The 26,305-nt window shown below is 34.4% G+C and overlaps 1 long non-coding RNA gene across 1 annotated transcript; it reads left to right on the top strand.

Annotated features, from left to right (window-relative positions):
* LOC121498544 lies at positions 1–26,305 on the top strand. The gene is made up of 3 exons (XR_005989833.1): positions 1–119; positions 463–533; positions 26,131–26,305. It is a non-coding gene; the product is annotated as an uncharacterized LOC121498544 (long non-coding RNA).

Here is a 26,305-nt window from a genome sequence, read left to right as displayed (position 1 = left end):
GTGAGGCCCGCCCAGGATTGCCCCGCAGGTGATGCCGCTCTCCCGAGATCCAGGCTGGGTTGCCAGGTGTGTTGGTTCGCCAACTGGGCCCTGTGTGTGGAGGCCAAGGAGGCCCAAAGGTAGGAGCAGACCACGCTCTAGACTCCTAGGTGGCCGTGTTTATGAGCAGGGGAAGTTCTATACCAGGCTTGTCTTAGGCGCTGCAAGAACTGTAGTAGAAGCTTATATCGAAGTCTTCGTGGTTTCCAGCCATGTGCACCGTCAAGAAGGCCTCAAGGCATTAGTGGCTGGAGCCTGTGTCCTTGAAGATGGCCCAACACTGGGAATGGTGGGCAGAACGTGCATTCCGTGGACTAGGGAAGGAGTCAGGAGTCTCCATTTGCCCGGGTCCCGCCCACAAGCCAGCCAGGGGTCACTTCCTCTCCATGACCTCCTCCAACACTGTATCATCTCTTCCTCCAGGTAGAATGTTGCAGATTGAGCCACTTATACAATGGGGAGGAAGATAGGAAGAAGGAAGAACGCGGCTAACAGTGAGTACCAGATGAGAATTCACCGTGGGTAATCCCGCTTAAACCATTGAGTAAACTAGCACTTTATTCAGAACCGATTTTATTTTATTTTATTTTATTTTATTTTATTTTATTTTATTTTATTTTATTTTATTATTTTAAAGATAGATTGATTTGAGGGACAGAGAGAGAGAGAGTGCGAGTGCACAAGCAGAGGAGGGGCACAAGGGGAGGGAGAAACAGACTCCCCCTGAGCTGGGAGCCGAATGTGGAGCTGGATTCTGGGACCTGGGGATCATGACCTAGGCCAAAGGCAGATGCTCAACCGAATGAGCCACCTCGGGACTCCAAGGTGAACCCATTTCAATACAGGTTTCTTCGTGTTGAGAACTTCCCAGCATATGTCGTAATTTCAAAGTAATCTATTGAAAGAAAGCAGACATCAGATTTTTCATTTGAGGCTCAGAGGCTAAATCTTTTGCTCAAGATTCCTGAACTAGTGAATGGAAAGGGTGATATTTAAACCCGTACCTTTACTTTCCAAGTCAGGTAACATGGCTTTCATCGACCTGTCCTGACTACATTGACTACATTCACTAGACAATTGTTAAATCCTTTGATTTCTCTTTATGTATAAATGCCAGTGATTTTTCAAAGATATGTTTAGTATTCCCACCATAGAATAAAGCAAAGCTTTGTGTATTTATTCCAATATAAAATCATGCTGCTTCATTCCAGGTTTGCTGTTGCAGAAGAAACTGTCCATTTTTTCAATTATAGGATTTATTACTGTAATAAGCTAGAGAGGAAAGTATATTTTCTCTGCTTTAATTTTTCTCATCACAATATGAATGTTACTTAAGGCATTGTACTTTGTGGTGGGATCCAGATTTTCGTGGGTACATCAAGGCTATTTTTTTTATTTCTCCAAAATGATGAAATGAATTCCAACAAGATACTTTATTTTATGATGTAAAAAAGAATTCTCAATTAACCTTTAAAATTAAGTCCCACCATAGATAAGCATGTCCTTAAGTAAACTCTTGAGTGCAATGAGGAAAATTTAAAGCAGGTAAAAATATATATTATATCTAACATAAATGATATAAGAAATATTTTATCTCTGATGCATATAGTGAAATCAACTCATGGGAAATAGCATTAAAAGCAGAATTAGAAATAATGTAAAATCATTTTAAGCTAAACGTAATTCTCTTAAAAATGACAAGTTGACAGTTTAAAGAGCCTCAAGCTTCATCCTGCCAATGTTCATTTCTCTTTTGCTTTTTCATTTGAAGATGCTTTTAAAAGATAGGCATCATCAAAAGTATTCCTGGCAATGCTAAGCACATCGAGAGGATAGTTTTCCTCATTTCCAAGTTTGGTTGAGTAGAGAGACTCACCTTTTTGATTTATCATTAAAGAATTGCAAATATTCATCTAAATACTGATGTCATTAGAAGGCACTTTCTAATTTTGTGAATATGTCTCTTCTCAAAATGTCTTTTTAACATTGGCATTATTGAACAAATTTATTTCTTTTGAGAGAGGAAAATCTTTTAACATAATGAGAATAACCATAAACCTAAGAGAGGCATATCTCTTGGATAAATGAAAAATAAGTAAAATATGAAATACATAAATTTGAAAAGATACGTTCATTTTGTCTATGAATTTATAAAGTAATCATTTTTATTAAAATTACTAGTTGATTCTGCAAACAAAGAAACCTTTCTTCTGAACTAATTATTAAGTTGGATATACTTTTATTTGTATACTATGGTCGCAGTATATATTTCCACCCTTTTAGGTAACTTAGAGGCAACTTATATTTTCATAATAGTATGAAGAGGTAGATGCTTCATCCCTGACTACAAAGAGACATTTTGAAAATGGCAGAAATTAAAAAATAAAAAGAATCAATGGTCCCATACCACATGTTTTATCTTTAGTGTCTTGAAATGAATATTGCACAAGAGTGGAAGTATATCTTCTTAAGTGAAAGTCTCCTCTTGGGACGCCTGGGTGGCTCAGTGGTTGAGCGTCTGCCTTCAGCTCAGGGTGTGATCCCAGAGTCCCAGGATAGAGTCCCACATCGAGCTTCCTGCATGGAGCCTGCTTCTCCCTCTGCTTGTATCTCTGCGCCTTTCTCTCTCTCTCTATGTGTGTGTGTGTGTATGTGTGTGTGTGTCATAAATAAATAAATAAATCTTTAAAAATAAATACATTTTATCTGATAAAACGATTCTTTTTAGCATTAGTGTCTAAGCAAGTGTACTGAAATTTAAAAAAAAAAATAGCCAGGTAAAATTCTATTTAAAATTTTAATGCAATTTTGTTTGGGGAATTGTTTTGCACGTTTGTTGGAAGATTCATGGAAAAGCAACACAATGAATCTGTTTAAATGAATTTATAAAAAGCAAGAAATCTACACAACAAATAGATTTATAAAACTATTTGACCAACCAATTTTAAAAAATGAATGAGTATTTTACTTAATATTTATGTTTTCTTATAAATTGCTCATAAGATAGTATCTTTATAAATTGAAGGATAAAAAACAAAGAGTTTGTAGTCTGGTTTATATAAAAGTAAGATCTGAGCTGGACTTTCAAAACTGTTTAGTATTCTATTGTGTTTCTAATATAAAGAGGACAGCTTCTGTGTATTTTGAAGTGCCGGAGGGCATTTTAGAATGTCTACTCCACCTCGCAGCTGGATCTGGAAGTCCACTTTGTATTTTAAATTTACCACACACACAAACACACACACAACAAATAATGCTTAGCATAGTATTAGCTATTAGTTAGACTTGGAACTACATCAGTAAAATGAGGAAATCTGATTATGCTCATTAGGTTAGTGGATGGGGTGATAGTAGTGCAAACAATGAATTAAAAGTTTCCTTGAAATAAAAGGTGATAGATAGATCACCATGGAAAACTGGAATGGAAAATTAATCACAGAGCCAAGGGCAGAATCCTAATGGAAACCAAGAGAAACCAAGAGATATAACATAGTTTTCATGCCCTTTAACTGTTATGTCATGGCAAGTTTGTTATAAAGGAATTTAAACTCTATAGCAAATTTAATGCTAAAGAAGGAAAAAGGAATGTAGTGGTTTGAAAAAGATATGCATGATTTTATTCATATATCTACATCTCGATTGACAGTTTAAAGTGAACTAACCAATTGAATAAATTAAAAACTAATATCACTGTGATGAATCTATCAGTTGCTTTGTTGCATTCAATCAAGTCCTCAAAACAAGTCACCTATCCAGATAATATTTTCTCAAGCACAAATGCTCTGGTTGAGATGTCATTTCATCTATCTATCAATCATCTCTCTAACTATGTTATTTTAAATATTAATTATCTGCATTGTGAACAGTCTGGTTTCAAGATAGATATTGTGAAATGGGTAAAACCCAAATAAGAAAATATAGTAAAAGCAATGTCTAAATTTAAATAATATCTGATGAGTGTTCAGTTACTTTCCTAACTTCTTTCCAAGGAGTACTTTAGTTTTTGGATCACTCCGTAATTGATGGTGGATAAATTGTGTATAGGAGACAGTTGAGGCTTTCCTTAGAAACTGTATAACTTTAAATCTGTGACAGCTTTTGGAATGAGATTGAAATAATTGGCTCTAAATTCTTTCTAAGTCTTTCATCCTAGTATATAGACAGTTGTATTTTGTTAGTTTATTAGCCATAAACCAGTTAATGTATTACAAAAAACATAAAAGATAAGTTATTTATATTAATGAGCTAGAAACCACTAATTAAATCATTAAAGTAAGAGATCTTGGCACTAAGGTAAGTCATAGTGAAGTATGTTGTTTATAACAGATCTACTTCTCATTCTGTACCTCACAAAAACACATTTAAAAAAAGAATAGGAAGATGTGTAAGCTTTTCAGTTCCTTGAACTTCAGGGCTATGATGTAAAGCAACTTTACCTTCTGCCTGCCTAGCATATAGTGAGCACACAATAAACACTAGCTAAAATGCATTATTTTTAATAGTATCCTACTTTCTATCTGTTCTTTTATTCTCACTTCATTTTCTCCATTGGTGCTTTGCTCAAGAGAACACTGAATTATTGGGTACAATATGAAGCCTTGGGTTTGGTTCTTTTAGTAAAAAGAAAAATAAATTGCTGAGAGCTTGACTTCAGGGAGGGTATTCCCTAAGCACACATTTTTGTGAAGTCTTGGAAACCTAGGTTTCTACAGTATAAATGTAGAAGTCTATTAAGTTGTTTGGATAACAGAAGTTACTGGAGAGGGATCTAATAACCCCTATCAAAGAGTTTATTTGATAGAATTAAATAGGGCTGAGAGGAGAATTTCTCTATGTCTTTAACATCTGTTGGGACAGTTATTTCCAGTCCTTGCAAAATTATTATGTTCCATGAACTCCTGAGCTGTGATTCATTCCTAGCGAACTTAAAACATTACTCTCCTCTAGGATGTGCCTGGATTTTTAATAGACTTTTTCTCCCAAACACATACACACACCTCAAATACATTGTCAATATTGTTTGATCAGTAAGCTGTGGAAACTTTAACTAAAACTGAGTTAAAGCAGTGTTAAATGCGTGCCTTTTCCCATTCCATTCCTTGTGCTCCATATGCATTGTCAAATGAATAAAGCTCATGAAACCTGCAGTATTTCCAGGACTTCATGTAGCTCAGATTACAATTACTTAGCACACATATTAACACATGTGGAAAATGTTTCATGGGATAGAAATAACTTTTTTTAAGTTGATCTATTCTTTAAATAAACTTTTAATTTTTAGAACAGTGTCACATTTATCGAAAAATTACAAAGACATTATCCCCATATTATTTAGGGTATTACATTAATATGGTACATTTGTTCCAATTAACAAACTGATGTTGAGGCATCATTATTAACTTGAAGTCCACATTTCATTCAGATTTCCTCAGTTATTACCAAATGTGTGCCCCTTCTCTGTTCAGTATTCCATCAAGGATACCAGATTACATTTAGTTACCCTGTCTCCCTTGGTTGACTATTGACACTTTCTCCACTTTTGCTTTTAATGATCTTGACAATTTTAAGGAATACTGGTCAGATATTTTGTAGAATGCCCCTCAGCTGAGATTTTTGTCTATGTTTTTTCTTGTGATTAGAATTGGTATATGGGTGGGGATCCCTGGGTGGCGCAGCGGTTTGGCGCCTGCCTTTGGCCCAGGGCGCGATCTTGGAGACCCGGGATCGAATCCCACGTCGGGCTCCCGGTGCATGGAGCCTGCTTCTCCCTCTGCCTGTGTCTCTGGCTCTGTCTCTGCCTGTGTCTTTGGCTCTGTCTCTCCTTCTATCTCTCAAGAATAAATAAATAAAATCTTTAAAAAAAAAAAAAAAAGAATTGGTATATGGGTTTTGGGTCAAAAGACCATAAAAATAAGGTGCCACTTTCATCATGTTATATCAGGGGTACGTTTTATTAACATGACTTATCATTGTTGATGATAACCTCGATAATAGGTTTCTGCACTATAAAATTATTATTTCCCTCCTCCCTTCCATACTGTACATTTTGGAGGGAAGCACTATGTGCAACCACATGTAAGTAGCAGAGAGTTAATGTTGCAGCTCTTTTTGAGCACTATCCACATTCGTTGTTTGGAATTCTCCTGTGTGGTAGATTTGTCTATTCTTTCTTATTTATGTAATTTTTAACTTATTCAGTCATTTATTTATATCAGTATGGACTCAGGGATATTTATTTTATAACTTTTTAAATTAATCTAATATAATTTTACTCATCATTTTTACAAAAATTGTCCCAGGTTTGCCCACTGGGAACTCTTCAGCTTGGCTCCTGTGTCTCCTTGACATAGATTCTGCACTTACTATTATTATTATTTTTTACCACTTCCTTACTTTCTGACACTACAAAATGTTCTAAATCTTGTGTATCATCTTATGTATTTCTTTTTTTAAAAAAGATTTTATTTATTTATTCATGAGAGGCACAGAGAGATAGAGAGAGGCAGAGACACAGGCAGAGGGAGAAGCAGGCTCCATGCAGGGAGCGTGATGTGGGACTCGATCCCAGTCTGCAGGATCACGCCCTGGGCCAAAGTTAGGCGCTGAAGCGCTGAGCCACCCAGGGATCCCATCTTGTGTATTTCTTTCCATAATTTTAAAGTCAGCCATTACTTCAAAAGTGCTGGTTATTTTATACATTTGTAATAAAATTAGATCAGTTTATTATAGTTTGTGTTCCATCCTGGGATTCCTCTGACTTCCTAAATATTTATTTTTTCTCCTCTTCCTCTTCACATTTAGGTTCACTCTGGGGTATAAAGTTCTATGGGTTTTGACACATGTATAGTGTCATCATTCCTGAATTGTGCAGAATAGTGTAGCCTCCTCTTGTGCTATGAATATTCATCCCTACCCTCTCTGATCCTGAAGCCCTGGAAACCAATGAACTTTTTACCATCACTATTGTTTTGCATTTTCTAAAATGATGTACAATTAGTAATTATGTAGTTTACAGCTTTTTCAGACTAACTTAATTTCATTTAACTTATTATTTCAGATTATTATTTCAGATTCATTTTTCTTTATTTTTTGTGCTTTGATAACTCATGTCTTATTATGGTTAAATTATGTTCCATTGTGCAAATGTATAGGTATTCCACAATTTGCTTATTCATTCATCTATTGAATGACATCTTAGTTCCTTCTGGCTTTTAGTGATTTTGAATAAAGATGCTATGAACATTCTAATACAGGTTTTCATGGGGACATAAGTTTTCAAATCATTTAGGAAATACCTGTTAGCACAACTGCTGGATCATATGGAAGGACTATGTTTAGTTTTGTAACAAAATGTTAAATTATCTTACAAAATTGCTGTCATTTTGCCTTCCCACCAAGAAGGAATGAAAATTTCTGTTCATCCACATTCTTGCTGCAACTGGTATTCTCAGTTTTAAAAACTTTAATCAGTCATAATAAGTGTGCGGTGGTATCTCACTGTTTTAATTAGTAATTCCATAATTGTATATTATGTTAAACATCTTTTTTATATACTTGCTTGCTACATATGGATTTTCTTTGGTGAAATCTTTTCAATTTATTGTCCAGTTTTTTAATTTGATTGTTTTCTTATTTTTGAAATTTAAGCATTTTTTGTATACTTGGCTAGAAGTTCTGTATCAGATATGCTTTAGAAATATTTTCTCCCAATCTTTGACTGTTTTTTTCTTTAAAAAAAAAAGATTTCTTTATTGTATTTTAGAGCAAGAGAGAGCACAGGCAGTGGGAAGGGCAGAGGCAGAGGAAGAGGGAGAGAATCTCAAGCAGACTCTGCTAAGCACAGAGTCCAACGAAGGGCTTCACCCTATGACTCTAAGATTGAGATCATGACCTGAGCTGAAACCAAGATTTGGATGCTTAACTAACAGAGCATCCAGGTGCCCCGTTTATTTTTTCATTCTCTTAACAGAATCTTTCATAGAGTGGATGTATTAAATTTTAAGGTATAATTTACACTTTGTTTCTTTCATGGATTGTGTTTTTGGTATTGGCTCTAGAAATCAACCAAAGCCATATCACTTGTTACTTAGTTTTCTTCTTATGTTGTCTTCTAGTTTTAACATCTTGTGTTTACCCTTAGGCCTATGATCAATTTTTACCTAACTTTCTTGAAAAATAAAAGGTTTGTGACTTTGTTTATGTTTTTACTTAGGGACCACAAATTATTTCAGCACCATTTTTTGAAAGGATTGTCTTTTCTTCATTGAGTTGCCTTTGCTCCCTTGTTAAGGGTCAATTTACTAAATTTGTGTGAAACTATTTTTAGGCTCTATATTCTGTTGCACTGATCTATGTGGGTTTTTTTTGTTTGTTTGTTTGTTTTTTGCCAGGATATGCTGTCTTGATTGACGTAGTTTTACAGTAAGTATTGGAATTGAGTAATGTGAGTCAGCTTTGTTCTTTTTAGTATTAGGCTGGCTATTCTAGATATCTGACTTTCATATAAACTTTAGAATAATTTTGTTGATATCTTCCAAAGAGCTTGTTGGATTGCAGTTGTGCTGAATCTGTACATCAAGTTGAAAATAATTGACTTAACAATAATTGAATCTTGCAATTCATGATATGTATGTCATTTATGCTTATATATATGTATTCCATACATGCACATAAATGATAGAAAATTAAATCACAAGCAGTATTAATACAATAAGAATTTAAACTACTCCATATAGTTAAAAAAAAAAAAAAAAAAAGCAGAGTGGCACAAAGTAACAGATCCTAAAGTGACACAACATAAAAATGACCTTTTACAGAAGATTATATCTTTAGATCAATAATTTCCAATTTATATAACACCTTATTTTAAGATTTTATTTATTCATGAGAGACAGAGAGAGAGAGAGAGAGAGGCAGAGACAACAGGCAGAGGGAGAAGCAGGCTCCATGCAGGGAGCCCGATGAGGGACTTGATCCTGGGATCCCAGGATCAGGCCCTGAGCTGAAGGCAGACACTTAACCACTGAGCCCCCAGCATCCCTGCACCTAATTTTTTTAAACACAGTCTTTTATATTCACTTTCTTTTTCCCATTTGCTTTGATGTACCATTCCACATATACTATTACAAAAAGTAATTTTTAAATTATAAGTCAATCCCTCAGAAAGGAATCCTTTTTTTTTTTTTTTTTTTTTTTTTTTTTTTTAAAGATTTTTTTTTAACTTTATTTATTTATGATAGTCATACAGAGAGAAAGAGAGAGAGGTAGAGACACAGGCAGAGGGAGAAGCAGGCTCCATGCGCCGGGAGCCTGATGTGGGATTCGATCCCGGGTCTCCAGGATCGCGCCCTGGGCCAAAGGCAGGCGCCAAACCGCTGCGCCACCCAGGGATCCCCTTTTTTTTTTTTTTTAATAGATGTAAATATATTCTTTTTTTTTTTAAATCTTTTATTATTCTTTATTTATTTACTTATGATAGTCACAGAGAGAGAGAGAGGCAGAGACATAGGCAGAGGGAGAAGCAGGCTCCATGCACCGGGAGCCCGACGTGGGATTCGATCCCGGGTCTCCAGGATCGCGCCCTGGGCCAAAGGCAGGCGCCAAACTGCTGCGCCACCCAGGGATCCCCGGAATCCTTTTTTTCCTTCTTCTTCTTTAAGTTCAGAAAACAGCATAGGGGATGATGGTGGAAGGCAGGGAAAACAGAATAGCAAGTTACAGAGAGGGAGAAAAACCATGAGAGACTCTTAACTATAGAAAACTAACTAAGGGTTGCTGGAAGGGAGTGGGAGGGTGGATGGGATAATTGGTATTGGGCATTAAGAAAAGCATGTGATGTGATAAGCACTAGGTATTATATGCAACTGATGAATTATTGAACAATACATCTGAAACTAATGTATTGTTATATTGCCTAATTGAATTAAAAAATAATAATTTTAGAACTGGCTCTAAAGTCTAGAAATTGTCTGGTCCTGTGTAAGTTCAGGAAATAAGAAGAAAGGAATATGACCATTTCTAGAGAGAAAGCTAAAGACTTGCTAAATAAAAATATTTAGTATCTCATTTAGAATCTCTAATAGTTAATAGGCAATAACCAGGAACCAATATAATTCAGACAAGTAAGTCTTAGAAGTTGAGTCTAAAACTTTATCTTTTCTTTTTTTTTTTCCTTCTCATTTGTATCATTACTCAACTTTTATCTCAGGTAACCTTAATGTTAAATTCAAATTGCTAAAAAACTTTTGTGAATATCAATGTCTTTTGTTTTTGTCTAACAAAAAAAGAAAAATGCCAGAAAATAGAATTGAATTAACATGTAGGAAAATCAAAGATTTTAAAAACTATACCCCAAAGTTTCAGTAAGGTAATGACTTAGATTCACATTTTTACAATACTGTGATGTTTCACAAAGTCTAATTTATGAATATCACTAATAAATTTGTCTTCTCTTCACGTTTATGTTACATTTAGATATCTCACAATGTAATTGCCTGTCACTTTAGATTCATCTCCAGAGATTTTAATATATACTTAAAAACATATTGAATAAATTCTTTTTATGGAAAGATCAATTGCAAATATTCAACATTTTGTATGAATGAATAAGGCATACCATATCTGCATGCTAGATTTTACATTCCATGGGAGCCCATTGCATGACTTTAATAGAGAAGGGCACAAAATCACTGGGTACATTGGTAGAGAGAAGGCAGTTATGGTTTTGCCAAATATCAAAAAGTCATTGATTGTCTTATTTTGCCCTTGGTGTAGGCAGAGTAACTGCATGGGGTGACCATGAGCATATACTGACAAAATCTTCCATGAATTAGCTGTTTCAGATTTACTATCTGCTAGTGGCTTACAATACCAGCGTTTTTGTTTTGCTTTTTTGTTTGTTTTGCCTTTCAAATTAGTATTTGTCCTCACGGACTTAGCAAGTCTCACAGGAGACTGACTATACCAGAAAGCATTTGTATTGCCATTCCAGATGGAGTCACTTCCATGAAATGCATGAGCTCCTTAGATAGAAGGCATTCCTGACCTGCATTAGCAAAAGGTCTCAGCTGGTTTAGCATTTGTATCAAGTCTGTATCTTCTCTGATGACACTCTTGGACTCTTTTTCTTCACCTTTGATCTACAGATAGATGCTTACTTTTGTCAGCTCCTACTTGGTTCATCTCTTTTTTATGAAGCATTTCACCCAAACTTGAACCATCTCATACTGAATATGTATTCACCCACACTGATTCTTCCCAGCATAGAAATAGTTGCTTCAAACTATAAAAACAGGGAAATACTTTTTAAATTAAGGCTTGGTACCTAAGGGATGATTCACATGTACTGCCACTCCATCCTCCCCTTCTCCCTTGCCCCCATTTCAATTATCTCTAACCCAGAGAAGTCATTTTCCTCTCATCAAAATTATATCAGAAATAGACATCATCATGGGTACAAGGCCATATTAATATGCTAGGAATCTTGGACTGATCAAAATGTATCAGTTCATATTTATTAAATATATATTCAGATGGTACATCTATTAGTTTTTTCCCCTTAATTATGTGGAAATGCTTTTGCTCAACTACTCTGGAACCTAAGATAATGCCCTTCTGTTAGTGAGCAGGGGGCAGAGATCCTAATCATCTTCTAATGGGTGGGATAATTCTAAACAACAAAGAAATTTAGTACTCAGAACAGCAACAATGCCATAGTTGGAGAACAACTTATTCCCGGCCAGATCCCATATATGTATCTACCATATTTTAATCAGAAGTTTCAAAATGAAATAGCTTTTGCCTACTCTTACAATTAAAGTTTTCTGTCTCAATTAAGTACTTTTACATTTGTACTTGGAGGCCACCTGTTCTAATTAGAAAATTATTTCTGATACTCCGTCTTCTGAATACTATTATTTGTAACCCAATTAGCTTGCACAAATCACAGTGCTCCAGGGTCACTGCTCTCATTTCAGACTGTCTGTAAAAACGACAAGATTAGCTCACACATCTTAAAACAGAGTTACTCACAATTAAAAATAATACCAAGACTTTCGCTTACTTTGTCTCCTTCCTGTGATCTGACCCTCTCATCATTTTTTTCCCCTGCAGTTAAAACTGCATCAGTATGAATAAAGCACTCTCAGAGGTTTGTGTTTTGTTTTTTGTTTTTTACTCTTTCTCATATCTAATACCTCAGCAGTTTACAAAAGCATGCCTAGAAAATTGCTGCCTGCCAGGCTGGGACTTGCAAGTCCTGCAGAACTTCAGCCGTTCGCAGCATCACCGTATTTACAGCACCACAGTAGCAGCTGTCTTTGGTCCAGCTATGGAGACCACGGTTTTAGTATCTGCTTCCTTGCCAGCCAGACTCCTAATCTGGTGGTTTCCTGTTTCATTTTGTTTAGTAAAACCTCATGTGCCTCTTTTACTGAGCCAATAGAAGCCATAAGATAATTATACATTTTGCTTACTTCATACTTTAGGGTGGGTATGTGTGTTTAACCAGTTGGCCAAAGTACCAAAGAGCCTCCAGTCAAAAGACATACCACACCTTTACAGCTGTTTTTCCTAGTTCTCCAGCTATGTAGCTTTTGCTGTCTGGTACCAAGTTTGGTGAAAAATATGATTGGCCCTGTTTTTCCTGGGATCATATCCTCTGGTTGTTTTCTATCTTCCCAAATCAGTATACCAGGAGTGGCATGCTTTGCATTAAACTTAATTTAGGCATCAATCTGCAGGACTTGTGTTATGAGGATGGTACCAGAAAGATGTCCAAAGGCTCAGTCAGATGACACAGGTCCTTTAAAATACACAACAAAATTGTTACTCAGAGCCTGAAAAACAAAAGCAGCTGCAGTCCAAAGGACAAGTTACTGTGACTTTCAAATCCTTGCAACACAGTGCTCAGGGCCGCCCTTGTAGTGCATTACTCCTTTTGCAGAGCAACTCTGACATTTTTTATGGGGACAGGATATATTTCTAGATTCAAGTGAAATTTTTGCTTGACAACCAAAATCCAACCAAAAGCTCATCTGCCAACAGCTTGAGTATTTTCAACTACTCACAAATCAGTTATATTCCTTAGTGTTTATTGTAAGTGAATCAAAGGTGGTTTTCCCAGGTGTACCATCTTTTCGTTATTCCAGGCTTTAGGCTTCCTTAAAGTCTGTTCTTAAAGGTTGTTGGCTAAAATTTCTAATTTTTAACTATCATTGAAAGGAAATTTCAATGGTAGTTATATTCATAGTATCATTGATAGCTTTTAGAAGAGCATTACCAAAATAAAAATAATTATTGCTATACAGCACGTAAATGTTACCAATTATGATATATGGCTCAGTGTGAAATAGACATTGGAGATTATGCTCTTTGAAAGTAGATGTGGCACAGATACACATGTGAGATTTCTCTATAATCAAATTAGACCATTGGTAATGGGCATGTTGAACAAGATCCAAACCAAGTGAATCTCTAGAAAGAAATACCATCTGTAATATCTATAGTTTGAGACTCTTAAGTTTTCAAGTAACTCTAACTGAAGTGCTATTTGACCCAAGTGGTCTTTGTAAGAAAAATTTTAGCTATATTTCTAGGTGTCTTTGAAGACACAAATTGTTTAAAAGTTGAAGTATTGGGCAGCCCCGGTGGCTCAGTGGTTTAGTGCCGCCTTTGGCCTGGGATGTGATCCTGGAGATCCAGGATCGAGTTCCGCATCGGGCTCCCTGCGTGGAGCCTGCTTCTCCCTCTGCCTGTGTCTCTGCCTCTCTCTCTTTGTGTCTGTAATGAATAAATAAATAAAATCTTAAAATAAAAAAGTTGAAGTATTCTTTCTGGTTGGACAACAATGTTGCTAGCATTTTCTGAACTTCCTGTTAGAATGTCAGCCCTATCTCCTATTGATCTGGCAACCTTAATCTTACTTCCCTTCAGTCATCTACTCAGAATGGTTCCATCCAAAACTGTTGCCTCAAATTGTGTTATTCTACTCCCAGCCTATAATGTCAAACATCTACTCTGCTTTCTTATATAATATTAGGTCATAAAGTTGTTCATTTGGGGTACATTAGTTCTTCTCTAAGAAGTCTTCATTTATTTTTATTTAAAATTCTGCCCTCACATATATAATTATTATAGAAATTGTAAAATGGACATTCTTTGCCCATTTGTTATAAAATTTCTCTTACAGACACAAATGAAAATTTAAGTTATCCAGTGAAGTTTTACTGTTTAAAGTTTCTCAGAAATTAGTAGGAAAAAAAAATGAAGAACTTGCATGTTTTCTTACGACTCATAATGAAAATGGTAGTTTTCTATGTCTTTTTTATTGTTTTAACTCTCAAGAAATATACCTACCTTTTGGATGAGTAGACTCCTAAAGTGTTAGATGAGCTCATATTCTGGGATACTACAAATATTTATTGCTGTGTAACAGTCATTCCAAAGCATAACTATTTTATTTGCTTTCAATTCTGTGAGTTGACTAGATGATTCTTCTGGTAGACTTGTGTTGGTTTAGTCATGCCTGTGTATTTGGTTGGGGGTTAGGATGGGCCGAAAGGTCTAAAAATGCCTCTTTCATATTCAGTGTTTCTCCTCATGGCCTTTTTCTCTCTCTCCATATGGCTAGCTTGGGTATTTTTATAGGAAGATGAGTACTCAGGCTTCTGGGATGGTGACTGGCTTCCAAGACAAAAGACAGATAGACCTCTTAAGAGTCAGGCGTGGAAATGAAACAGCATCACTTCAGCTTACTCAGTTGATCAAAGCAAAATAAATAAAAATAAAATAAGATTTTATGTATTTATTCATAAGAGACACAGAGAGAGGCAGAGACATAAACAGAGGGAGAAGCAGACTCCCTTTGGGGTGCTGATGTGGGACTCAATCCCAGGACCCCAGGATTATGACCTGAGCCAAACACAGACCTTCAACCAGTGAGCCACCCTGATGCCCCTGATCAAACCAAATTTTAAAGCTATCACAGAGTCAAGAGAAAAAGAAATGGACTGTATCTATCAATGGGTAGAACTGCATACATTTAGAAGGAGAAGAAGATTTGATGATAATCATCTACGGAGGCTGTCTATTACAAGGCAGTTGAAAGTTTGGTATATAGTGGATCAATAAATGGCCTTTCCAATGAGTGGACTAAAGTTTTTGATGATTTTGATCAATTAGGCAATTGATACATTGTGCAATAGTAGGTCAGTTGCTGAGAGGAGGAAAAAATGGTATTAAGCAATTCATTAATCCACTTATTTTAAGAAAGAGAAAGGCAGTCTCCCCTTTCAGCAGCTGACCTGATACTATCAGTCAGGCCTTAGTGTTGGTAGGAGTGGCTTGGCATGCATAGCTAGGACTTTGTATTCTCTGGAAACCAGAAAATTTTACCAAATATCTTCATCAGACAAGGCCACTCCTTTACTATGAAGAATCAAGAAGAAAAACAAGACCACTCCATTATCATATCTGAACAGGGTCAAAGACATAAATATTGTCCAAACCAACAAAAGGATAATACATCCTCCTAACATGGTTGTTATGAGCCATTGCTGCTGTTTTATTAATTACATCTTTGGCCCTTGTCTAGTCCTACCTTTTTCTATGTAAGATGTATAACAATAACCAATCATAGAATTAATCCTACTTCCCAATTGTATCAAATCTAGAGTAAAACCCAGCAAAACCTTGTTTCCTTTGATCTGCCCCAAAGTCACCCAGTGCAGTCCTAAATACTGTGTCGTTTCTAACACCCTCTTACTGAGATGACCATGGTTCTCCAGAATGGGTGTTTTCCCTCTGCCATGAGTCATAAAAACTATTTGATTAACTATGGGTGTGTTCCTGGTGGTCTTTGACAATTAGGTACTGACTATTCAACAGGAACAGAAGATCACAAACACCTATTATGCATCTAAGCAATGCTAGGCATTAAAGATGCTGTACACAATGTACTTCGTATTTTCAAGAAGCTTATAGTTGCATGGGATGGAGAACAGGAAAATGAGCAATTTCACTATAGCATGATACAAGCCTTAATAAGAATTTTTAAGAAAGGCTCCTAAATACTGTCAAGTGTCAATAAGAAAGTTACATGGTTAAACAAAAGTACTGAAATGATAAATTCCGGTTTTAAATATACTAATTGATTTTTTCATCCCATCAGCATTCTTACAGATTCAACCTTGGGGTAATAAGGGAGTAGGCGGAGATTAGTGGTGTGGGTGTCTCATATTTCCCTACATAATTATACATCTGTCTGGTTACATTGTGTCTGAAGATTTACTTTTCTTATAATTAGGGTTTGTATTATGAAGTGGTGTTTATTTTGTTCTCCTTACTATGTTTGATAATAGAATAGTTTGTGTTACTCAATGTTTAGTTCTAGCTTATTGTGTCAGTAGCACCTCCTGAATCATTCTTATTGGTTTTTTAATTAATCAAGATTTAGAAAGAATGAATAGATTTAAATTGTCAGCCTAAGGTTGTTGTTGTGGTTTTTTTTTTTTTTCTGTTGTGGATGTTGCTTCCTTCTTAGAACTGTGTCCTGTATTTATTTCCCTTTTAAAAAGATGCTGGTTTGTACTGATTGATTTTTTTTTTTTTTTTTGCTGATGTTAGTGTTCAATATTAAAAAAAAAAAAATCTATCTTAACTAAAGTTCCATTTAATTGCTCATCTCCACACTTTTAAGGTGTGTGTGTGTGTGTGTGTGTGTGTGCATGCATGTGCATGTATACCCAATGGTTATGGTATGTAGCATATACTACCTTAAAACTTATACCTGGAGTCATTTAGATTTTTAATTCTTTTAAGAAAATGGTGACAAAACTCACTGCAGTTTAAAATGCTTTACTCGCATATATTGGAATTTTAAAAGCTCTCCTAATGAAAGGTAACCATTCATTGCCATGCTAATATGCATCAACAGTGCAATTTTATAATTCACCACCTTCTTTCCTATTTAATCCTATTTTTTCCTAGTAAGAAAACTAAATATACTGAATAGTAAGCCTATAGGCAGGTGTCCATGCATGTATACATGTTCTGTGTAGAAGAAATAGAAGTGAATCTGATTAGAATAAGGTGCAGAATTCTGGAATACTTTTTCTCCTTTTAAAATAAATATTAGTAGTTTGGCTATAGAGTAACTTAGAAATAAGCTTAGCCACCAAAAAATATTCTATGGATGAGATAATAAAATGTGATGGCATACTAATTAATTAATTTTTAATTGATTTGTTCAGTATTTGTAAGGAGCCAGCCATGTACCACCGATATAGTATAAGTGAATCACACAAGACTTTTTGCTCTTCAAGAGTTCAAAATTCCATAGAGAAGGACAAGTGTATCACCTACCACATGGTATTGTGTTAACTTCTATAAAGAGTTATACACGGATGCTAAAACTGTGTAATATTATCTAGTATAAATTTGGGAAAAGTGAAAGGTGAGAAGGAATTAGTTATATATGCAAAGGGAGGTAGGCATTTCAGGTAGAATAAACAAGTATGCAGATTATGGAGATGAGAAAAAGGATATATTTGGGAAATTTAAACACTTGGGTATGACTGGAGCCCAGGGAATATAAGGTAGTAACATATTTATAGGACAAATCATGGGGAACTTTTATTTATGCTAAGTTTATACTTACTAAAGGAAGGGTACTAAAGTTTTTAAGTCAAGGAGATGACATAACTATATCCGGATTTTTAAAAATAGGTTTGGTGTAGGATGAGAGCTCCAAGAACAGGCATAGGAAGGCCTCGTTAAATAGCCATGATTATAACGTAGCAGAGAAACAATATGGATCTTGAACAAGGCAGGACAAGTATGAATGGAGAAAAAGAATTGGGTCACAAATTTAGAAGGAAAATTGATAGGATTTAGAAACCACTTGGATAGAGTAGGTGAGGAAGGGGATGGCTCATTTTTTTTTGGCTTAATGAGATGAATGATCACATGATTCATAAGATATAATGATGTAGAGAGCAGAATGAGAAAATCAGTTTGGACACAAGTTTATATTCAGTCCACGATGCTATGGAGTGATCCATAGTGAAGATCTAGTTAGCAGTTGAAAATGTTCACCTGAACTTCAGCAAAAAGTCTTTTGTCAGACTTCTATTTTATCTAAAGACATGAAGTTGTGACAGAGCTCAGCATGACCTTATCAACTAGCATTCTTTGATTCCTTTACCTCCATTGGATTATTGGTTCTCAATTGTGTGTTTCTCTGTCATAGCAGTAGCCATTCTGCTCTTCAGATATCCATTTACTTCTATTAAATTGGTAGGTTTAATTGTTGTTGTTTGTTTTGATCACAGACATTTAATAAATAGATGTTAAATTTCCTCTGTCCCTCATCCTTCCATCCTTCCCTCTCTCCCTTTCTTCCTTTTCCTCTTCTTTTTTCCTTTCTTTTCATCCTTCCTTTCTCCCTCTTTTCCTACCTTCCTTCCTTTTCTTCTCCTTTCCTCCTACTTCCTTCCTTCATTGTTATTTTTTCAGATATTTATAGAACATCTACTATATGACATCTACTGTAGTGTTAATTTAACTATATAGTGGTCAACATCACAGTTCTTGATCCTGTGGAGATTTTACTCTGGTGAGGGAAAGAGGAACTAAACCAGTGATTTGAAATTCATAATTAAATTGCTAAAAAATCAAAATTGTTATATATTCCATGAAGGAAGTTAAAGGGTAAAGAATTTATATATAGTCTTTATTGCTATATATTGAGGCTTCCATTCAAGACTATCTGATATGTAAGTAAGCATTTAATAAATATATATTAAATTAATTAAAAATAAATTCAACAAGAGATGAATAAATAGTGAAAACTAGAACTCAGGTTTGCTAACTTTTAGTTCAGTAAAGTTTCGATCATAGCTTGAATTATAAAGCAAAAAGAACAAAAACAAACAAACAAAAACCCAAAACAAAAAACCTTAATTTTTGTACTCTGAAGTCAAGGCTAACCTCAACAGTCATATCAGTGCTTTGGATGCAATTCATTGAGATTTCTTTTAAAACTTCCAGGCAAATTTTGCTTTTTATATGTATCTATATATCTCACACCATCCCTTCCATGTAGAGCACATTCAGATGGTTCCAAAAGAGCCTGTGCAAGTAGTAACTCCCTCTCATTTAACTCTGATTTACTTCTTCATGTAACTTCTAACAAATTGGCTTGTTCTTAATTATTAACTTTTTTTTCTCCAATTCAGTTTTATCCCAACTAAAATGCAAAATTTAGAAGTACAGAAATTTTATACATCTTCTAGCTCTTGGATTGCTGGCTTGTAATATTCTAAATAAATTATAGTTGAGTGAATAAATAAATGATTATGAATCATAATTTAAAATTCTCATAAATGTTTTAGGGATTCTTGAATTAACAACAACACAAAAACCTTATCTGTGCTGTATTATTTTACTCCCTGAGAACTTCTTGTGGTTTTCAAACCACAGTTTTTTTCAAGGAAGTAAACTTATGCCACGTTGACAACCTTCTAGTGTTGTAGTGTTAGAGTGGCAGATTCAGGGATAAACTTTAAATTCTTTTAAGGACACTTTTATTTACATATGAATATTTTATTTTGTCAAGGTCTCACTTTGGTATCTGACTAAATAGTGTAGGCACATTTTCAGTTTGAAATCTAGAATTAATATTTAATGTTCCTCAGGCAGTATTTCTTTACAATAAACATATATTCATGATCCATCTTTTCCCCTTGCTTTATTTCTTTCAAAACAAAACATCTATATTTTACAGTCTAAATTCACAATACAGTGCCTTTAACAACATTACCTTTTCCCAAGCTCTTTTCCAAGAGAAAATTTGATCTAAAGACTGTTATTCAGAACTCTCTAGGACCTCTTTGGGTGGCAAATCATGTATTTAGCTCAATTCTGAGATCCTTGATTTGTTTTAAAAACAGGTTTTAAAATCCCATGGCCATATATATTTGAAATCTGTAGACAGTTTCTGCTTTTATGAGTTTTCAAATATTTTCTTACTGTAATATGATTAACTGCCTTTGATATTGTTTTACAACCCGTCTACAGGGATTGCTGATTATATTCTTTTGCAAACCTTGAATGTTAAAAAAAAAATCACAGGAACTTCTTAGTAGTTTGATTAGTGTATGCCTGTTCTGCTTGGGTTGGCTCTGAGAGCTTGGGGCTTTTGTGTAAATTAGTAAGGCCAGCCAAGGGTCTGGAAAAAAAATTGCAAAGTTTATTTTATCACCATAGTTTTAATCATTTTTGAATATTATATGAAGTTTTCTTCTTTAATAATTAATTCCAAATTCTCTCCTTTTCCAATTCACTAATAAAAATTTCCCAGATTACTTTGTGCTATTCATTTTATGCTTTGTAGCTAACATAATTTATCTATAGAATATTTTTACAGAAACAATTTCTAATAGCTACTAATGGTAGTATATTCATTGGCTGCCAATTTCATACATTTAGTTTAGTGGCAAAATGAAAGCATGAGGTAACAATTTCTTTTTTCTTTTTTTGTGTTTTCTCATATGAGATTCCAAAATGTGTTGGGAAATGTCTCTGTGTCCATCTTGTGATTTGACTAGAGTACAGTTCTTTTTTTTTTTTAATTTCAAAAAAATATTTTATTTGTTAATTCATGAGAGACAAAGGGAGGCAGAGGGAAAGGCAGCTCCCCATAGAGCAGGGAGCCTGATGCAGGGCTTAATCCCAGGACCCTGGGATCACAGCCTGAGCCAAAGGTAGATTCCCAGCCAACTGAGCCACTCAGGTGCCCCTTTAGTACAGTTCTTATTGAAGCTCTGTGATGATTGCAGTTGACTAGGGAAAAAATAAAAATTCATTTAATATCTACTTTTCGTAGAGTTAGATGGCAGATTTGTTGCAAAGGGAGAGAATTAATACAACTGAGCAGCATATATATCATCCTACTTCCAAGCATCTTGGCAACCTGAATTCAACCCCTTTGGTAAATCTTCTAACAGGTCACTGGCAAGACATAATCATGCCACATTCAATAAATAAGGCAGCAACAATGAGCACAAGCTTAAAAGTTAGACAGACATGGGGGTAAAGTCTGCCTCATGCAGAGCTAATTTGTTGACATTTGGTAACTTGCTAACTTATTTAGTGTGGCCCCTGAGAAAGCTGGGGAATCTGGAGAAGGGAGTGAGGACTTTAATAGTATTTTCCATTTCTCTCTGACTCACTATTAAGAGTAATCAAATTAAGCAACCATTTTTGCTAGACTTATGAGGAACAGGATATTTATTGGCAGTGAAAAAGTTAAATTAGCTCATCAGCAAACTAATTCCTGCACACCTATTATTCCATCCTGTGTTCCCACAGCATGATATTCCTGTTGGATGCCTGGCTAGTGTTGGGTATAATTATGATGGGATTGATTGGTGCTTCTTTGACCAAAAGTAAGATGCTGCCAGAGTCCCACTCTACTTATTTCCTCCTTGCAACATGGGGAGTCAGATATGTTCTCCCATTCTCATCTGACCATGCAGGTTGGATATACCAACAGCTGAATCATAGTATCAAGAGTTGTATCTGCTCTTCAGTGGTTCATCTTCAGAATTGCTATATCAGATGGTGTGTGTGTTGATCTAGACTTACTTATATTGCAGAGGTTCCGCAACCAAATTGAAGCCAATTTCTTATTGGTTGAAATGTTCCTATTGTTTAGTATATTGTATCATAAAATGTAGCTGTTCTTTTTATCACTTGTTCCTCCCATCTCCTCTATATTCCCATGATACCTTTGCCATGGGTAATGCTGATTGCATTTTTAAAAGCTAAAAGGCTTATACAATATCCTCTGGTAGAAATTGCCCACTGATGCTACCACTAAATTTAAACTATAGAAATGAATTTTCAAATGTATAAGGAGCTAAAAATTCAACCATACTATCATATAATATTTAACCCAAATATTTAAACAAAATAAAGAAAAAATAAGTAGTATAATCATATTCCCTCAAAATACTGGCCTTATTGTAAGTTATCTTAATAACTTTGTGTCATTTCATTGTATGAAACTGTTGAAGAATAGATAGCAATTTGAAGAAAAGACCTGAAAAATTATTTGCTTAGAATGTTTTAACATAGACTTTTTATTGAATAAGAAATTGCTTATTTTTCATAGTAGGAACCCACTCTTGGCTCCTAATAGCTATTAAATATGTTTATTTTATAATTGAATCAGTGAAAAATCTAACCTTTTCAATTAAAGAACTAAGTATCAAGAGAACTTCAGAATTTCTTAACACTCATCAGAAACAGTGTGTGTGTGTGTGTATAACTTATTGGTACATACATTATATACTAGCCTTAATTATGCTTCGGATGTAATTCCAGAATAGTGGATTCAGTTTAGGTTCAATAACTTCAAAAATAAGGGATCTTGATATTCAAAAAATCTACAGATTTACTACACATTTATCACTTAAAAAATTGGAATGTGAAACTTAGGTTAAAATTTGGAGCAACCATGGGAATATTTCCAGGTATAATAGAGAAACAGCAATGAAAACAATGATACTAGAGAACAACGTTGAAATGAAAAGCAAAAAAACTATATTAACCCATTTAAAGCAGTAACATCTCTAGCAAGAAAACAATGGAAATAATCTTTCCCTTATTATAAAAAAGCATTTTCCTATATAAAAACAATTTATTTCTGTAATCACATGATACATATATTAAAATATACAAAAATTATTTTCATTAAGTGGAAAAATTATTAAAATTTTGCCATTTTGGTTTAAACTTTATGGATAATGGGTGGCATAATCAAATCAATCAGAACATAATTAGTAGGAAGGTACTGTTATTTGAAGCCTTAATATGTATGAGTAATGGTGATTCTTGTGTTTAATTTATTTTCAATTTTATAGTTTCCTTTATTCTCAATAAATGTGCAAATTCCTGAAGAAAATGGATGTGCCTTTTCTATATCATAGTATCTAGTTTAGGGTTTAGTTTATATTCTATGTTTGAAATAGTTTTTATTTGGTATCCATAGTAAATACTTGAAACAAGCTCTTCCCCACTCCTCACCTACTTCTTTCTCTGTTGCATCAATTTTCTAACCTGGGTAAAATATACTTGGAGTTATTGCAATTTGATTGCCCCTAAACATTTTGTTTTCTATAAATTGCCTTTTGTAGGTCCATTGTGTTTTTAAGACTGCATGTTTTCCCATCACTCCCTCTCTCCAAATTAAATGGCTTATAAGTGTTTTTAATTAAATGCTATATTTTGAAATAAAGAGGGATCCTGAATGTCCATAGATTAAAAAAATGTGAGAAAACAAAATTAATAGGTACAGTTGAACTTTGAACAATGTAGTGGTTAGGAGAGCCAAGCCCTGTACAGTTGAAAAATCTGCATACAACTTTTAAACAGCCCAAAATCTTAAAAGAAAAGCTTACCGTCAACAGGAAGCCTTACCAATAACAGAGATAGTCAACTGACAAATATTTTGTATGTGATATGTATTACATTCTGTATTCTCATAATAGTGTAAGCCAGAGAAAAAAATTTTACTAGAAAAATCAAAAGTTAAAATGCATTTAAAGTACTGTACTAAAGTTACTGAAAAAGTCTGTGTATAAGAGTACTTGTGCAGTTCAAACCTGTGTTGTTCAAGGGTCAGTTATTTGCTTCCTGAATTCACCAATCCACGAATCCTTTTTAGAAGATTATCTTTCTTCTATAAACTTTGTCTAGAGCTCCATGGCTTCTTCTGGGGTTATATTGTTACTAAATATGTAGAGGTGGGTAAAAGTGTTTGGGTAGTTAAATTTCTTGACAGTTTTGTACAGATAGTAGACATTTAACAGTAGAATCACTCATAAATATTGTTTCAACATGGTACTACCTCATTATGCTAGGTAATATTTTAAAATTTGTATTTCATGGTCTTAACTTTGTATATATTAATAAAACATGTAACCTTAGCAAAACTGTTTTGTATATATAATGGACAAGATAGGATCCCTACATAACCACAGCTTGTGAAAGTTAATTGCATTTAACTATATTAGTAAAAGTTATTAGCTGAAAAAAATCAGTGCTAGAAAATCTTGGGATTTGCTTGCATTAATATATCTTGAGAGTAGAAAAACAGTTCTAACTTTGGTTAGGATCATACAAAAGAGAAGAAATATAAATTCAGTAGAAAATGATAGTTTTACCTACATGTATGTCAGCTCAACAACAAATAGTTATTAAATCCTACTTGTCCAAAGCAATTTAATTCAAATGGAATATTGCCAGATCGTCTATCAGGGAGGCAAAAAATAAATAAAAAAATAAAAAATAAAAATTCTAAGAACAAAGGAAGAAGGCCATAAAAGCAAAGAATCTTTCTGACATAGATATAAGAAAAGAATAAAGGGTCATCTTTCCAAAATTGTCAGAGATACAAAACTGAAGGCAAAAAATGAGGATGAATTGTTATATAAAGGAGAAGAGTCACAGGCATATTTAATAAAATATCATAAAGTTGTTGAAAGCAAAGCAGCCCTCTTGACATTAGAGGAACATTTGTATTATCTGCACTAGAGCATTCCATTTAGGCAAATTGTCTCATACCCTTGTCTGTCCCTTGATACATCTCTTTCTCTTTTAGTCCCTGCTGCATGTGCTCCTTTTAACTTACTGTGATTGTCTGATACTTTGATATTTTCAAACTATTTTTTGTATAAAGTCTTCCTTAGAGGAAAATATGATTCAAAAAATCAAATTATGAGAAAGAAAACCAGATTTTTAAGATATATTACTTTAATAGATCATAAGGTAGAAACGATTAGGTCAGGTAAAAAAAACTCTCTATACTATTATTTGGGATATTAGAGGTGAAAACAAAGTAATACAAGGACAGAGAAGTATACACCTAAGCCTGGAGTCAAAGAGATGTTCCACAAGAGGTGTTACTTGGGCTGAGAATGGAGAAGATATTATATTTTTAAAGTAATATAACTAAAGTCTATCATGATTTATATGATAATACTTAAATATCATAAATGAATCTTTAATAAGTCTAAAATAGGTCATAATTTCTTTCTAAGAATGCCTTCATTCCCTTTACAGTTGCTTTGGCCAAAAGCTGGACAGAATCTATATCCTTGCTTTTGCTTCCCTGCCACATTCTACCATCACATCTAATCCTAGAGAAAATCTTATTTCTTTAGTCTCTGAAATATATCTGCAATTCACCTGTTTCTCTTATCTTAACTTTTAAGATATCTGCTCAAAATGCCATGATTCTGACCTGAGCTACTACTACAGTATTCTTGCTGAAAAATATGATTTTGTTTCTCTTCTTTTTAATTTGTTCTCTATTCAGTAGCCAGCAGAGGTATCTTTAAAATATAAATCAAAGCATATGATTCCTTTTATCACAATTAGAAGAACACTTAAACTCTTCCCTGTGCAATAAGGCTCTACAAGAGCTGGACCCACCACCTCTCCAAAGTTCATCTTTATATACTAGTCTTCTCTTTGTTCACAGTCCCTCTGGCCTTTTCATAGCTCAGACATATCAAAACTTATTCTCACTTAGGTTTGACTTCTTATGCCTTGAATGTTGTGCTTCCAGATCTTCACATAGCTGCCTCTTTGTTTCATTCAAGTATCCACTGAGATATCTACTGCTTAGAGGACTTGCATCTGCGCCATAGTTAAAGTAATCTTCAGAGCTGACATGGGCTGAGCAATTAGTTTTACTTATTTTGTTTTTGTAAAATCTCTTCCTTTTTTCTTATTGATGGTAGTGGATATATGACTACATACCTTTGACAAAACCGATATAACTGTGCATATCAAACAGTGCATTTTAATATTTGAGGTACCTAAATTATGAATTAATTAATTAAAAAACTTTCCTCTGGAAAGTTCTTAGAGTAATTTCATGAAGGGGCTAACCTATTTTCTTTTCTTCTTTCTTTCTTTCTCTTTCTTTCTTTCTTTCTTTCTTTCTTTCTTTCTTTCTTTCATCTTTTTCATATTTTTCTTTCTTTTCTTTTCTTTTCTTTTTTTTTTTTTTACTTTGGAAAGACTGTTTTGAAGCTGAGTGGAGAATGAAGGAGTGGCTGGAATGGTGACAGAACTGATGACTAGGAGATCAGTGAAAGCAGAGATGTTGAAGGCTGGTATTGGTGGAAATCCAAGAAAGAGAGAGAAGTGAACTGATACAGTATGTGTTTTGGTGGTTCAGTACCAGGAAATGTTA

Source organism: Vulpes lagopus, chromosome 9 (assembly GCF_018345385.1).
Source record: "Vulpes lagopus strain Blue_001 chromosome 9, ASM1834538v1, whole genome shotgun sequence".
NCBI classification, from domain to species: Eukaryota; Metazoa; Chordata; class Mammalia; order Carnivora; family Canidae; genus Vulpes; species Vulpes lagopus.
Note: the sequence above shows the minus strand (reverse complement) of the source record. Positions and strands in the feature narration are given on the sequence as shown.